The sequence below is a fragment of the Macaca thibetana genome, chromosome 15, assembly GCF_024542745.1.
Source record: "Macaca thibetana thibetana isolate TM-01 chromosome 15, ASM2454274v1, whole genome shotgun sequence".
Taxonomy (NCBI): domain Eukaryota; kingdom Metazoa; phylum Chordata; class Mammalia; order Primates; family Cercopithecidae; genus Macaca; species Macaca thibetana.
In genome coordinates this window covers 11,454,269-11,468,154 of record NC_065592.1, presented here as the reverse complement: position 1 = coordinate 11,468,154, position 13,886 = coordinate 11,454,269, and the positions used below count along the sequence as shown (strand labels likewise).

The 13,886-nt window shown below is 49.8% G+C and overlaps 3 protein-coding genes across 20 annotated transcripts in view; 2 read left to right on the top strand and 1 right to left on the bottom strand.

Moving 5' to 3' along the window:
- The window catches only part of ANGPTL2 (angiopoietin like 2), a 36,261-nt gene extending 35,026 nt beyond the window's left edge, over positions 1-1,235 (bottom strand). Inside the window, exon 1 of the mRNA XM_050760098.1 lies at positions 749-1,235. The gene's annotated coding sequence lies outside the window, so the exon portion shown is untranslated. The remainder of the gene's footprint in view (positions 1-748) is intronic.
- Positions 1-13,886, top strand: part of GARNL3 (GTPase activating Rap/RanGAP domain like 3) — a 598,754-nt gene that overhangs the window by 321,663 nt on the left and 263,205 nt on the right. The gene's annotated exons all lie outside the window — the stretch shown is intronic.
- The window catches only part of RALGPS1 (Ral GEF with PH domain and SH3 binding motif 1), a 309,219-nt gene that overhangs the window by 205,705 nt on the left and 89,628 nt on the right, over positions 1-13,886 (top strand). The gene's annotated exons all lie outside the window — the stretch shown is intronic.

Sequence of the window (13,886 nt, the reverse complement as noted above, 5' to 3'; positions counted from 1 at the left end):
TGAAGAATTTGTTTGGAAATGTTATCTAATACTTAGAGCTTTCAGGCGACTTGGTATGTGGAGCCCCTGCTGTCCCCTTGCCGGTGTACCAGGGAAGCCGCATCCTCCCTATATCTTGGCCACATCCATTCTGTTGGAGACCCGGGGTACCATCCAGTGCAGCAGCCCCTGGGTGATGCGTCCCTTCCCGTGCTGGGTGCCTCTGCTCTCCTCGCCAGCTGGAGGGTGTGAGCAGAGGCAGCCCAGCTCCTGTAACTCTGAGCAGGGGCTCCCAGCGCCTCAGCACAGCACTTGCCTTTGCCTCACATTGTCCCGACCTGGGGGCATAGGAATCCAAAGCCTCAAAGTGACTACCCAAGTCCTTGGGCCACCCCTGCCTTCTGCAGCTCTTCAGTCCGCTGCCCTCTAAGCACACACCTACACACACGCACACTCCCAGCTGCCCTGCCATGCCGGGAGCTGCCGGCCGGCACCCCAAAGGCTCTTTGTCCAAAGGAGGAGAGTGAGGCTTACTCATGAAGTCCTCAAGATGCCAGCCCATGATCACGTGCCCCCAAACACCACTCAGTGTCCACAGGTTCTGCCCCGGACATGCCTTGTTTGGCTCCAAGTGATAGCAGGGAGTGACCCTCTGAGATCCAGCTGCACACACCCCCAGCTGGAGGGTCAGGGTTCTGGAAGCCCTAGCCACGGGGCCAGCGGCTGCCTCTCGCCCCTGCCTCTCATGGCCGCAGAGCTGGCCCCTTACCTCTTCCCTCCTGCTTGGCTCCGGGGCGGCTCCTCACATGCTTCACCCTGGCCGTCAGCGGGGCAGCCTGTCCATGGCCTCTGGAGGGGGTCCTGAGTTGCAGGCCAGTGGCTGCCAAGCAGCCCTGCCTCACTGGGCTCCACTGGCTCTGCCTCCACAGAGGGCTCCAGCAGAGGCTGGGGCCAGGACTGGCCAGGGGTCCTGCGGGGCTGCTCACAACCTGCTTTCCCTCACAGTGGCGTCAGCCGCTGCCTCAGTGCCACGCTCGGCAGGTCCGGGGCTTGGGGTCTATCCTCAGGCCGTCCGCAGCAGCCTCATTTGAACTCCCAACTCCTTTGTGGAGCCTTTACATGCCGCCAGAGGAAACTGTGAGCACAGCCTGACCCTGGTTGGCTGCAGGCGCTTCTCTCCACCCACCAGTGCAAGAGGATCCCCCAGGCCCCAGAAAGGCTCCGGGCCTCCCCTCAGCCCCAGACAGAGGCGGGCCGCCTGGTGATGTCACACGAGCTCCAGCCCCAGCTGGCCTGGCCCCTCCCGCCCAGCCCGCTTTGGCGGCCTCGACAGGCCCCCTCCTTCCTTGGCACGGGCAGCCTGGCCAGCTCTGCTCCCTGGCCCGCCCTCTCCCCAAAGCTCAGGCAGCTCCCGCGTGCTGCGAGGCGGAGCGCTTTCCCTTTGACTCAGGGAATGGGTTTAGATCCGCTCCAGCTGTGCGTGCAGCCGCGTGCGAGCAGCAGGCAGCGGGTCCTCCCCCTGGATGCTTCGTTGGGCACTGCCCCATTGAGCCCCAGGCTGGCGGGCGGGGCAGCTCAGCCCAGAGCGCCTCTCCCCATCAACTGCCCTTCGTGGAGGCCTCATTCTCATCTCTAAACCCTGGGGAAGGGAGTCCAAGGCTGTCCACACAGAAGCTGTGGCATCGGAGCTGCTCAAAGTTTGCAGGAGGCAGTTACTTAGGACGGTGGAAATACCACAGGCTGAGGGTGGAGGCAGCACTGGAGGAAAGCTGTCACTTCACACCTGAGTGACTTTGATTAATTAACTTCACCTCTCTGGGCATCCCTTCCATGCATCAGTAAATGAGATAATTAATACTAGTAATCTACCTGCAACCGCTGCAGCGAGGACTCTCTGAGGTCACATGGGACGGAGCTTGGCACAGTGTCAAGGACACCTCCTTGAACTGAGTTTAGGACTCTGGAGATGAGTGGATCAAGGGTCTCCTGCTCCCAAACCTCTGCTTTGTGATCCTCTTTAGCCTGTGTTTTCATTAAAATGTGACCTCCTGTTGGGCTGTTCTAGGAACAAACACTGGAACTCCAGCAGAGTCCTCAGCATGGAGCCAGCCGCATAGGTGGAGCTCTGTTAATGTTGACAGAATCAGAGTAAGAAAGGAGAGGATGGCACTGGACCCCACAACGCAAGCATCCTCCAGACGCGTCGGCACTGGCAGCCTGGGAGAAGGCACGGTCAGTGTGGGAGGACAGGCCTGCTGCCGGGCACCCTGCGGGGATACAGAGAGTAGGAGGATGGCAGGCACCAGGAAGGGAGCCCCAGGGTACAAGTTTGCCCCTCTGCTTGGACAAGAACATGTGAAATATTGGTGGTATCTTTGCTTTTTTAAAAAGGTTTTCGTGATAATGGTGGTGATGACGTTTGGGAACAAACTGGGAGAAAAACTTTAATGGGACTTTCCCTGCTCCTAGGCATCCTCCCCACCACCAGGCACCCCTCCCAACCCTGTGGCAGATTCTTCTTTCAGAGATGGCCCAAGCAATCTCTCCCAGTCCCCAAGGAGACCCTGACACTTCACCCACGGAGCAGTGAGGTCCCTGCTCCTCGCCTTGAAGCCAAGAGGGTTTGTGACTTGCTTGTGACCAGAGGAATGTGGTGGAAGTGGCACCACCTGACTTCTGAGGCTGGGAAAGGAAAAGCAGTGCAGTCTCTGCCCTGTTCACCAGGGCACTGTCTTTTGAAGCCCCGAGCCAAGCTGGGGCCTAAGAAGTCCAGCAGCCACGGTGTAGAGGCCACACACAGTGTAGGTCCCAGCTGACAGGAGCACCAACCGCAGACACGTGAGCAAGGAAAGATGCCTGTAGATGATCCTAGCCCCTAGTCAGAGAGTCACCCCAGATGCTGCATCACTGTCAGCTGCAGAGTCTTCCTTTTGAGGCCCCACACACTGGGGAGCAGAGACAGCCGTTCCACTGTTTCATCTCCAGATTCCTGCCCCACAGGCCCCATGGGTATAATAAGATGGTGGTTTTCGGCTGCTCACTTTCGGTGGTGATTTGTTACACAGCATTAGTAACTGGGACAGACTCAGGCAAGAGCAGTTGGAGGGAGCCCTTTAGAGGAGCTGAGAGAAGTACATTGTGGCTGAGGAGAGGAGAGAAGATGGGGTCTTGTTAGAGAGGTGGTACTTTATTCCAAAGACAGTAAGGAGCCACTGAAAGATTTTGAGCAAGACAGTGTTGAGACTGTTAGTTTTATTTTTTAAAGGCTACATTAGTTACTGAGTGGAGACTGGATTAATGTGAGCTACAGACAAAGGTCCTAGGACTTTCACACCCTCTGGGAACAAGCCCAGCACAAGCCCCTTGGTTACTAAAAGAAAGTTGTTTTCACGATTCGAAGTTCTTGGGATCCCCTCAGTGGAGGAGGAGCAACCAGGGTGTCTTTGCACACCTCCCGCCCCACTGGTGGCATCGGGCAGTCAAAATTAGTGGCACTGGGCACTGGGGAACTCGGGAGTCGGATTCTAGTTCTACCATTTGGTTGCTCTGACCCTCACTTTCCTCATCTGCAAAATGGGGGTGATATGAGGATCTCCCTCACAGGGCTGTGGGCTGTTGTGAAAACGAAGAAGTGATATGTTAAGTGTAACACACACTGCTTAGTACAAGGCTCAACAGAAAGCTCTTGTAGTTTCTGTTACTTCCTTCACTGGTCTGTGAGTACCCTGAGGCAGGGGTGTGTGCAGGCCATGTAGAGCCCTCCTTTCGCGTAGCCCAGTGCAGAGGAGTGAATAAACGAACTGCTGGCTGGAGGAGGATGAAGAACCATGGCTCAAAGTCTAAGAGACCTGGGCTCAAATCCCAACTCTCTCACTGATCTTGGGCAACTTTCTTATTCTCTCTGAAACTTTGTTTCCTCACTTGTAAAAAAAGGGGATACTACTACTCCCGGGGTTACTGTGAGGATTGAGTAAGATGATGGGGCTAAAGCATTCGGCCCTGCGCCTGGCTACAGCATTTAGTGGTTGCTCAGGAAATTGCTGCTGTTGCTTCTGCTCCTGCCCTCAGACTTCTCCCCACTCCCCCCTTGATCCTCTCCAGCACACTTCTCACTTGGTGACTCCTGGATCTCAGTGTCCCTGTGACCTCCTTGAGGAGCACCGTTCCCACGTTTCCACTTGCCTATCAGACAGAAGCGTCCTGTGACTAAAGCATTTGAGAAGAAGTGAATCTTCCTTTCCTTTTTATAGTTTTTGTCAGGATGAAAAATGCATGACATTTACGTGGTGGTAGAATACAAAGTTTCTTCATGTAAGTGACACAGTTAGTAAGAATGATTTCATGTCTTACCACCTTCCTGACAGTTACAGTTTTTTTTCTGTTGGAAACAGTGGGATGGTCTACAGGGAGACTGTGTATATATGAGGAGTGGTGGGTCAGGGGATGTAGGTATACTGTATTCTAGAGGGGTGTACTTGGGAGGGGGCAGTTTTGCTGTATCTTGCATTGTCAGAGTGCCACCGGTATTTGAAGCTTCACACATCCCAAACTGACTCTTTCCCGTCCCCACCCCACCCCACCCCACCCCACCCCCAACTCCCTGCTACCTTCAGTACTTTTAAAATGTCTTTCCATTGTCTTCTGACCAACATTGTTTCTGATGAGAAGTCAACTGCCTTCCTTGTTGTTCCTGTATCCATAATGGATCTTTTATTTTCTGGCTTCTTTTAAGATTTTCTCGTTATCTTTGATTTTTTAGCAGTTTGACCATGAGGTGACTAAGTGTGGTTTTCTTTGCATTTATTCCGTTTGGGTTCACTGAGCTTCTTGGACTTATATGGTTTTTACTAAATTTGGGGATGTGGAGAGAATTTTTAGCCATTATTTCTTTGAATATTTTTTATGCTCGATTATCTCTCCCCTCTCCTTCTAGAAATCCAGTTACACACTTGTTCTTCCACAGGTCACTGAAGCTTCATTTGTTTATTTATCTTTTCTCATCTCATGCTTCAGTTTGGATCACTTCTCCTTCCTGTCTTCACATTTGCTAACCTTTTTTCTACAGCATCTAATCTGCTGTTAATTTCATCTAAAATATTTTATGTCAGATACTATGTTTGGTTCTAGAATTTTCACTTAGTTTATTTTTATAGTTCCCATTTCTCTTCTGGGATTCCATATCCACTGATTCATTCTGTCTTTCATGTTCTGAAAATCCTGTGCATATTTATAATAGCCATTTAAAAATCCTTGCCTACTAATTCCAACATCTGGCTCATTAGTGAGTCTGATTTTACTGCCTTTTTTTTTTTTTTTTGATTATGGGTCATATTGTCCTGCTTCTTCACATGTCTATAATTTTTTATTGTATACTGGACATTGTGGATGATACATTAAAGACACTCTGTATTTTCTTGTCTTCCTCTAAAGAATGTTGTGTTGTGTTCTAGCAGGCAGTTAAATTACCTGATCTTGCGGGGGCGTGGTTTTTATACTTTGTTTATATAGGTTTATTTTGGTTCTGCCAGTAGTGCTAGGGCATAACTCTTTAGTCCTAGGCTTACTTGTAAAGCATGACCTTTCTGGGATTAAGTCAAATGCCTTAAGTATTTGCTAAGCTGCTTTGACTTGGCAGGACTTGAACCCCAAACTCCAGCCTCCAGGCAGTTGCACAGACCTCTTTCTCTCTGCTCCTGCTTTCTGTCATGCTCGTTGGAGTCTCTCTATGTGTATACGGTTTAGGAGTTAGCTAAGGATTTGAGGGGAATTGGTGTAGTAATTTTGGGGCTTCCCCTTCTGTAGTTCTGTCTTTTCTGGCGTTTCCCCACTCAGTTTCCACCCTCAAAGTCCAACCCCTGTCCCATCTTCCTAGACAGTAAGACTACTGCTTTCTGTTTCAGATTCATTCTTCCATGTGTCACCATGAACTGGGAAATGCTCTAGTGTGCTTTCCTTTTCCAGTGATTTCAGGCAGGTCTTTTTTTATTTTTTTATTTTTTATTTTTTGGTCCAGAGTTTGTAATTGTTATTGACCAGAGTAGTTGTTCAAAACAATCTACTCCTCCATTTCAGGAACTGGAACCCCATATCCCAGCTGAATTTGTTTTCTCACCAAAACCTTCTGTACCCCTGCTGCTGTTGGTGCTCTGCCATAAGCCTTGTTGGTTGGTCGTCCTTCATCCAGTTGTCTGTCCTCCCTGCTTCTGATCATAGTCTGTTGGGAAACGTCAACCCCAGGATCCCAGGCTGGTACATCTCAGTGTACCACCTGAGCACTAGAAGATGAAAGAGGTGTACTGTCATCACAAGCCTTGTTGGAGCACCGTGTGTAGCTACTTGTGATGTGCTAGATGTTGAGCGTAACATTTTATAGGTATCACTTCATTTAAAACCCTATGAGTGAAATATTACTATTCTGTTTTACTAACAAAAAGATTGAGACTTAGCAAAGTGAGGTTCCTTGTACCAGGCCACACAGCTAGGAAATAATGGGACTGGGATTAAAATCTGCATCAAAGCTGGGAGGAACACAATTGTCCTGAAAAAAAATTGCACTTGTTTTTGTTTTTATTATTATTATTATACTTGAAGTTCTGGGGTATATGTGCACAACGTGCAGGTTTGTTACGTAGGTATACATGTGCCGTGTTGGTTTGCTGCACCCATCAACTTGTCATTTACGTTAGGTATTTCTCCTAATGCTCTCCCTCCTCCAGCCCTCCACCCTCCGACAGGCCCCGGTGTGTAATGTTCCCCTCCCTATGTCCATGTGTTCTCATTGTTCAACTCCCACTTATGAGTGAGAACATGTGGTGTTTGGTTTTCTCTTCTTGTGTTACTTTGCTGAGAATGATGGTTTTCAGTTTCATCCATGTCCCTGCAAAGGACATGAACTCATCCTTTTTTATGGCTGCATAGCGTATATGTGCCACATTTTCTTTATCCAGTCTATCATTGATGGACATTTGGGTTGGTTCCAAGACTTTGCTATCGTGAACAGTGCTAAAAGTTGCTCTTGTTTAATACCAGCATGCTGCTTCTTGTTTTAAGGTCTCTGACCAATCAAGATGCTTCTCACCATCGGTGGTGTGTCATGGTCTAATTGGCGGTACTTATTCTTTCTTACTAGAATGCGATGCATTACAGTTGATGACTTGTCAGATTCAAGGAAGTGTGGCCGTTTTAGTCATCAAGGCCCCAGTGAGGTTGGCCTATGGCTGAGGAGCCAAAAGGCAGAGCCCCTCCTCTCCTGGTCAACTGGCCTTGGAAAGGTCTAGGGGAGTGTCCAAGCATCAAGAAGCCTGTGGAACTGCCAGAAGCCTCCATCGGTCCAGATTTAATAAAACAGCTGCCACTAGACTGAGTGTGAGCCAGCTGGTCCCCTCCTCTCTTGAAGGCGCGTGGTCAGGTCCTGTGACTCTCTGCACCATGCCGGGCGGGGGAACCACATGTTCCCTGGCTCTGGTGAGGAGAGGTTAGGAGACTTGGACTTGTGGGACGATTCTAAGGTGGTGCTACTGTCCAGTGTCACAAAGGATATCCAGGCACCACAGAAAGCCCTTTGAGGACACTGTGACTGTTAAATGCTGGCCAAACAAGTATATCCAAAAGTAACAAGATGCATGCTCGGGTACAAAGCAGCTTTGAGAGCCTGTTGTTAGCTCACGTGTGACTTCTGAACTCACTTGCCAGGGGACCCGTGAGGACAGCACCTCTCCTCAAGTGTGGATGTCACCTAACAGCCAACACATATTCGTATTAAGCTCCATCTGAGCACCAGAGTTGGGCTGTAGGTCAATTTGCCCAAAGACAATTTGCTGAGAGTTTTAGCTGACTGGTTTTCATTTTGTCTCGTAACAGTATTTTAAGGCGTGTCCGGTTGTCTCATACCATAGCTGGTGCATGGCCCCATCCCCAAGAGGGGAGACTGAGGACTGGCAAGAGTAGAGATTTAATTTTCGTTTGCTGGTTTTCTTTGTTTCTTCATAGCGAAAAATTCATAGAAACTTTCCAAAGCTGTTTAAAATAATTCCCATCCAATATAAATTTTTAAAAAATATTGTCACCTCTGGAACATTGTCTGTACCAGACAGGACCTATATCCCAAACAGGAGACAAGGTACTGAGGGCAGCTTTATAGTCCGTGGGGGAGGATTCCAACCCCCTTACACAGATACCTGCTAAAATTCCCAATCCAAAGAGCAGCCAAGCTGTTGCTGACCTTGTGAATCTTTCCTGGGACCCAAGGAGGCAGCTGATTAGATAAACGAGGGCTTCTGGCAAGAGCCTGATAGAGTGAGCTTCCCAGGAATGAGAGCAGGGTGTGGCCACCCCAGACAGAGGTGCCGGTACTGGACAACAGGGGCTGCTGGCAAGGAGCTTTCTGACTAGTAGGTCTGATATTGGGGGTTTCAGGGGCACCCACACAGGCCCTGCAGGGAGTAAAGGCAGCCAGTGCAGGAGGCTTGCTTCAGCCCTGCCAGCCTCCATACTACCCCACCACCCTCCCTCTTCCCTCCCTGGGCTGGGCCGGATAATCCTGGCTCTGAGGCCTGGAACCCTGGAGGGCAGGGACCTGTTTTTCCTCTCTGCTCAGTATTCTTCATCTGCTCCCGGGATCCGCTCTTTGGTACCGTGCCCTGTGCCCAGACGCTGGCTGGGCTGTGGGGATTGCCTCTGTGGGCTCTCTTACTTTCTGGATTTGGGTTAGGGCTGGCCTGTGGCAGGTGCCCACAGGAAGTGAGAAGGTAGAGAGCAAGTGAGGACACGTGTGTCACCAGCTCCCTCCCTGTTGGACCATAGGTGACATGGTCGAGTGATAGGAGTCAGCTAGGCTTGGGTTTGAATTCCACCTCCACCACTTCTGAAATTTACCTATCCTCCCTGATTCTCAGTTTCCTCATTTAAGAACTGGAGATAGTAATATCATCTTCCCAAGATGGCCGGGAGTAAAGAGTGAGTCAGTGTGAGTACAGATGTCCTAGTGCTCAGTAAATGCTGGCTTTCTTCCTTTAGTAATTTGAAGCCATGTTATCTTGGGTTTCTAATACACTTGGGTCCTCTGAAGGTCACACACTTGGGTCCGGACATCTTTCCTTTAAGTTGTCCCATTTTGGTTTGCACATCTGTCAGTGTCCCCAGAACCACTGCCATAGAGCCTCACTACTAATAGTCCTTTAGCCAAAGAAGTATTTCTCTGCCTTTTCCTTTGCCTGCAGCTGGTATATGAAGTCTGCTTAACCAAAGAAAAGAGTCCTTTTGACATAGTGGAAAGCAAGCTTATGGAAAGACAGTGCATGTATTGACATCCAAAAATAATTCATGATATTCACTGAGCACTTATTGCTCCTCGCAACAACCCTGTGAGCTACGGTAGGTTCTTTTATTATTCCCCAGCTTTCAGATGAAGAAACTGAGGCTCAAGTTAATGGACTTGTCCAGGGTCACACAATGAGTCAGTATTGACCTTTGGCCAGTCTGGCACCCAGAAGCCTGCCTTGCAACCTCTGAGTTATCTGCCTATGTGATGGAGAAGGCTCAGCTCTCCAGGCCCTGGGGACCAAGTCGTGTTAGACAATTGAATTGACTAGAAAGCTACAGGGTTATCTCTTTAAACATACAGTGTTTTAAAATTTATATTCATTCTTGTTATGTTTCTGCACAGACCCACACATGCATATGTGCACTCGCCTCCATAAACTTGGCTAATTACACTATTGGCAGCTCCTTGGTGACTCAGTCGTCTTGAATAGACTAGCTTGACTGTGGGCTGTGGGGGTGGAGGGCACTGTTGACAGGAGCCCTGTAAGCCCCAGGCAGCCGTGTTTGTTGTGACTTTCCTAGCAGCCTCTCATTCCTCTCCTGATTTGTTGCTTCTCACCCAGCTGAGATTCCAGAAATCTGACAAGAGTTATTTGTAAATAAAAATAACTGGTCACTAAACTAGTAAAGGGCTCTCCTGTGAGTAAAGTAACTGAGACTCACTGCCTGGACTTGATCACATCAATTTTGGGTACTCACAGGCCTTTGGGGCTTGCAAGACCTCTGTTCTTATGTAATAGGCAACAGCTGCCATCTGTTACACACTCACCACATGCCTGGCACCGGGGAGGCCTCCTGCATGGATTACTTCATTGAGTCCTCAAAAACGGAGCCTCTCAGGAGAAGTTCTCTTCATCCGCCTTCCATTTTAACTGATGCAGTAGCTCAGGCTCAGAGTGGTGAGGGAGTCTACGTCTACCCAGCCAGTAAACAGCAAAGTCAGGATTTAGATATGGGCTGTTTGACCCAGAGTCCACACTCTTAACAGACTTCAGTCTCTACAGCTTCCCAGCAGTGCGAGGTTGGGCAACTTAGGGAGGTTCCCGACCCTCATGTCTTCATCTGTAGGATCATCCTGTTTATGTCCAGAGCTATTGTGAAAGTTCCTGGAGGTGTGTGCTTGAGATACACATAGCAGGCACCCAGTCAGTGGCAGGTCCTTGTGCTCACCACTTCAGCCCGTCCTAGGTCAGTGATTCTCAAGCTTTTGCGCTTCAAGATCAACTGAGGGCTTGTTAAAGGTTTGCTGGGCCCCACTCCCCGAGTTTCTGATTCAGTAAATCTGGGGTGGGTCCCGGGAATTTGCATTTCTAACAAGTTCACATGAGGCCCTTGCTGTGGGAACCACTCCTGGAGATAGAGGAGTTTGCCACGAAGGAGAGTCAGGATTGGGCTGGCAGTGACCATGACCTGCATCTGAGAGCTGTTTCTGAGTGCAGATGCTGGTTACGTATCATGCAGGAAAAATGTGGTTTGGCTTTTTTCAGGCATTTCCTGGGAGCTCGCTGTCTTGCCCTTTCCCTCTTCTGTCATTGACCCTAGGAAAGTATAGCGTTTAAGCCACATTGTGATGTCTGAATGTGAAACAAATCCTTCGACTGATTTCATTAACATGTCCCTGATTTCCAGTTGCTTTCCTGATACAGAAAAGGAAATAAAAGGTACATTGGAAAAAGGTAATAAATCATCTTGCAGAAATTACTTCTGTGAATCACCTACCACCATAACAACAAAACACCGGAAGCACGGCTCAGACTAGGTATACTTCTGCTTCGCCCTGGAATTTTAGGTTTATTGACACGATGGTGGGATTAGTGTTCTTCCCTCCCCAGCATGCTGTAAGGGCGGAGCGGCCACCTCATTGCCTTTGGGTCTCCAGTGCCCAGCACGGTGCTTGACACACACCAGCGGGTGCTCAGTCAGCACTGCTGTCACAGATGAGTGCAGGGTGCAGTGCTGAGTACTAGAGTCAGAGGGACCTGGGTTTGAACCCTGGGCCTGCCTTTCCCAGCTGAATGGCCCTGAGCAAGTAACTTAACATGGGCCTCATTTCTCCTTTTCTAAATTGGGGATTATAAAAATAATACCCATATTTCATAAGGTTGCAATGATAATTAAATGACGCAAAATATCCAAAGCGCCTGTCATATAGTAAGTACTTAATTTTCTCTTCATTATCATCATTCTCCTCCTCATCCTCACCCTTCCAGGAAGGCCAGTGTACTGGAATAGATAGACTGTGGGCTCTGGAACCAGACTTTCAGGTCCAAATCCCAGCCCCACTGCATGCTAGCTGTGTGCCCTTATTCATGTCACTTCTCTATGCTTCAATTGTCCTCATCTGGAAAGCAGGGATGAAAAAGCACCAACTTCATAGAGTTCTCGTGACCATTGAGGACGTGTACATGTCAGGTGCTTAACTGCGTGGCTGGCACATGGTGAGCATTAACTCTCTCCCCTCCCACCCCCACAAAGGGGCAGGGAAGGAGCCTGTGGAGAGAGCGGCGTGGCCCCATGAGGAGGGCATGGGAGGAGGAGGCACCATGCACCTCGGGGAGGCTGCCCTGCCCAGTGCCCCCGACCCTCAACCCCAGCCCCCAAGGGGAGAGAAGGGCAGCTTAACAGAGAGGGAAAGTGGGGAAGGAAAGATCCTCAGGCTTCTGACACTGGAAACCCCCTCTTCCTGGCAGCCCTTGGAAGCGCAGCTCAGTCTTCACTGAGTTGACAGACTCAGCTGGTTTTGTTTACTCAGCGAGCTTGAGAGCATGCCGAGGTGGCATCCCCCTCTGCAGAGCCACCTTCATCTGCAGATATCACCCCCTTTCTGCTACCTGCCAGCCAGGGCTGTGGGTGGGGTGGACCCAGTAGGGACGAGCCCCACCCTGCCACCCACTCACCCACCGGCTCACCCTTGCCTTTCTTCCTCTGCCAGGCTCGCTCTGGGCAGCCCCAGGTTTGGCCCTCCTTCCTGCATTGTCAGAGAAGCTTCCAACACCTCAAAATTCACCCTGGGGGTACCCTCACCATTTTCTTTAACGTGGAACCAAAACTATCCTGGTTTCTATGTGTGCAGAAACGTTTGGTAAACAGAATGCTTAAGCCGTGACTTGCTGGAAGGGGCAAATCCCAGCTGACACCCCAGACGCTCGGCCTATTTTGGGCCTGGTCTCTGTGGTCAGAGTGTTCATCTTTGGGCCCCCCAGCACCCACTGTGGGTGTCAGATGCTCCTTTCCTGACTGAGTGTTGGCCCGGCCTGGTCCCCTGCCCCTGCCTCCCAGGCTGCTCCGGGGAATGCCCAGTATCCACTTAGTAAATGCTCTTGTCCTCGCTCCCCCCCGTGAATGCTGTGATTCAGCACACACAGAGAGGAGCTTCACGTAAGAAAGAAAATATTCACGGCCGCCATCCAGCTCCGGCAGGCGCCGGGAGACAGCTGCCGGCTCCTGCCTGGCCAGGATGGGATGGCTGCCCACCCTCCACACACAGGGGGGTCTCTCCTCCTTTCTTTTTTTAAAGACCCACAGTCTCTTTTGGTTGCTAGACTAAATGCAATTTAAATTTGTATTCCGAACACCTCTGATAAACAGCAGATAAATAGAATCCTGGAATTTGGAGGACATTACCCATTCAACAAAATACATGTTATAGGCCTGCTGTGTGCCTGGCACTGTGCTAGGCTCCTCTCCAGACCTGGGAGCAGCCTGGAGGATACTGAGCCAGTGGACTGGATCCTCTCCCCACCTAAGACCCATGTCATTACCTCCTCTTAGCTCTGGGTTTTGAAAATGTCTATCAATAATAATAGCAGCCATGCCTACTGTGAAGTTGAGTATGATGTGAAACTCTTTGTTAATTTGTTTCTTCCTGTCCATCACTCCTCACCATGGATGTGATGATTCTAATCTGCACTAGATACATGAGGAAACCGAGCCCTAGAAAAGAGAAAAATCTTGCCGGGGTTACAGAGCAAGGTCTTGCTCCCTAAACTGACTGTTTTGTTTTTGTTTTTGTTTTTTACTGTTGCAATGTATACAGTTTCTGTGAAGCATGCTGCTTATATTAAATAAAAATAAACGTCTTACCCCTTTATTTTTAAAAACTCATAGCTCACTGTTGAGAGCTTCTAAACGACTGAGAGTAATCGTATAATGTCTGTTAGAATAAAACCAAAGTAATGGCTCCCTGCCCAGCCCCCATGCTCAATTCCTTCTCCACCCCATCTCCGGCCCAGTAAGTCCAAGATGGGCACTGTGGGGAAGAGAGAGGGTCCTAGACTTGCAGCAAGTGTAGTGCTGAGATGAGACAGGTGGGCCTGCTGCCTGGGACACTTGAATGTGATGAGCTATAGACCTTCGGCCCACCAAGGAGCGTGGAAGAAGAGGGGCCGTGTCCTTTCAGTCCTCTCTGCCTCTCTGGGGAGGGAGATTGTCACATAGCCCCTGGAGTTTGGGTCACATTGAACATAGAAACCGGTGCCTGTTTCTAGTATAGAGATTTCTGAAAGCAGAAACCCATGGGGTCATGAGGACTTGGAAGGACCTGAGTATCTGGGAAGAAGTGGGTTCCACCCTCTCATTCCAGTCTC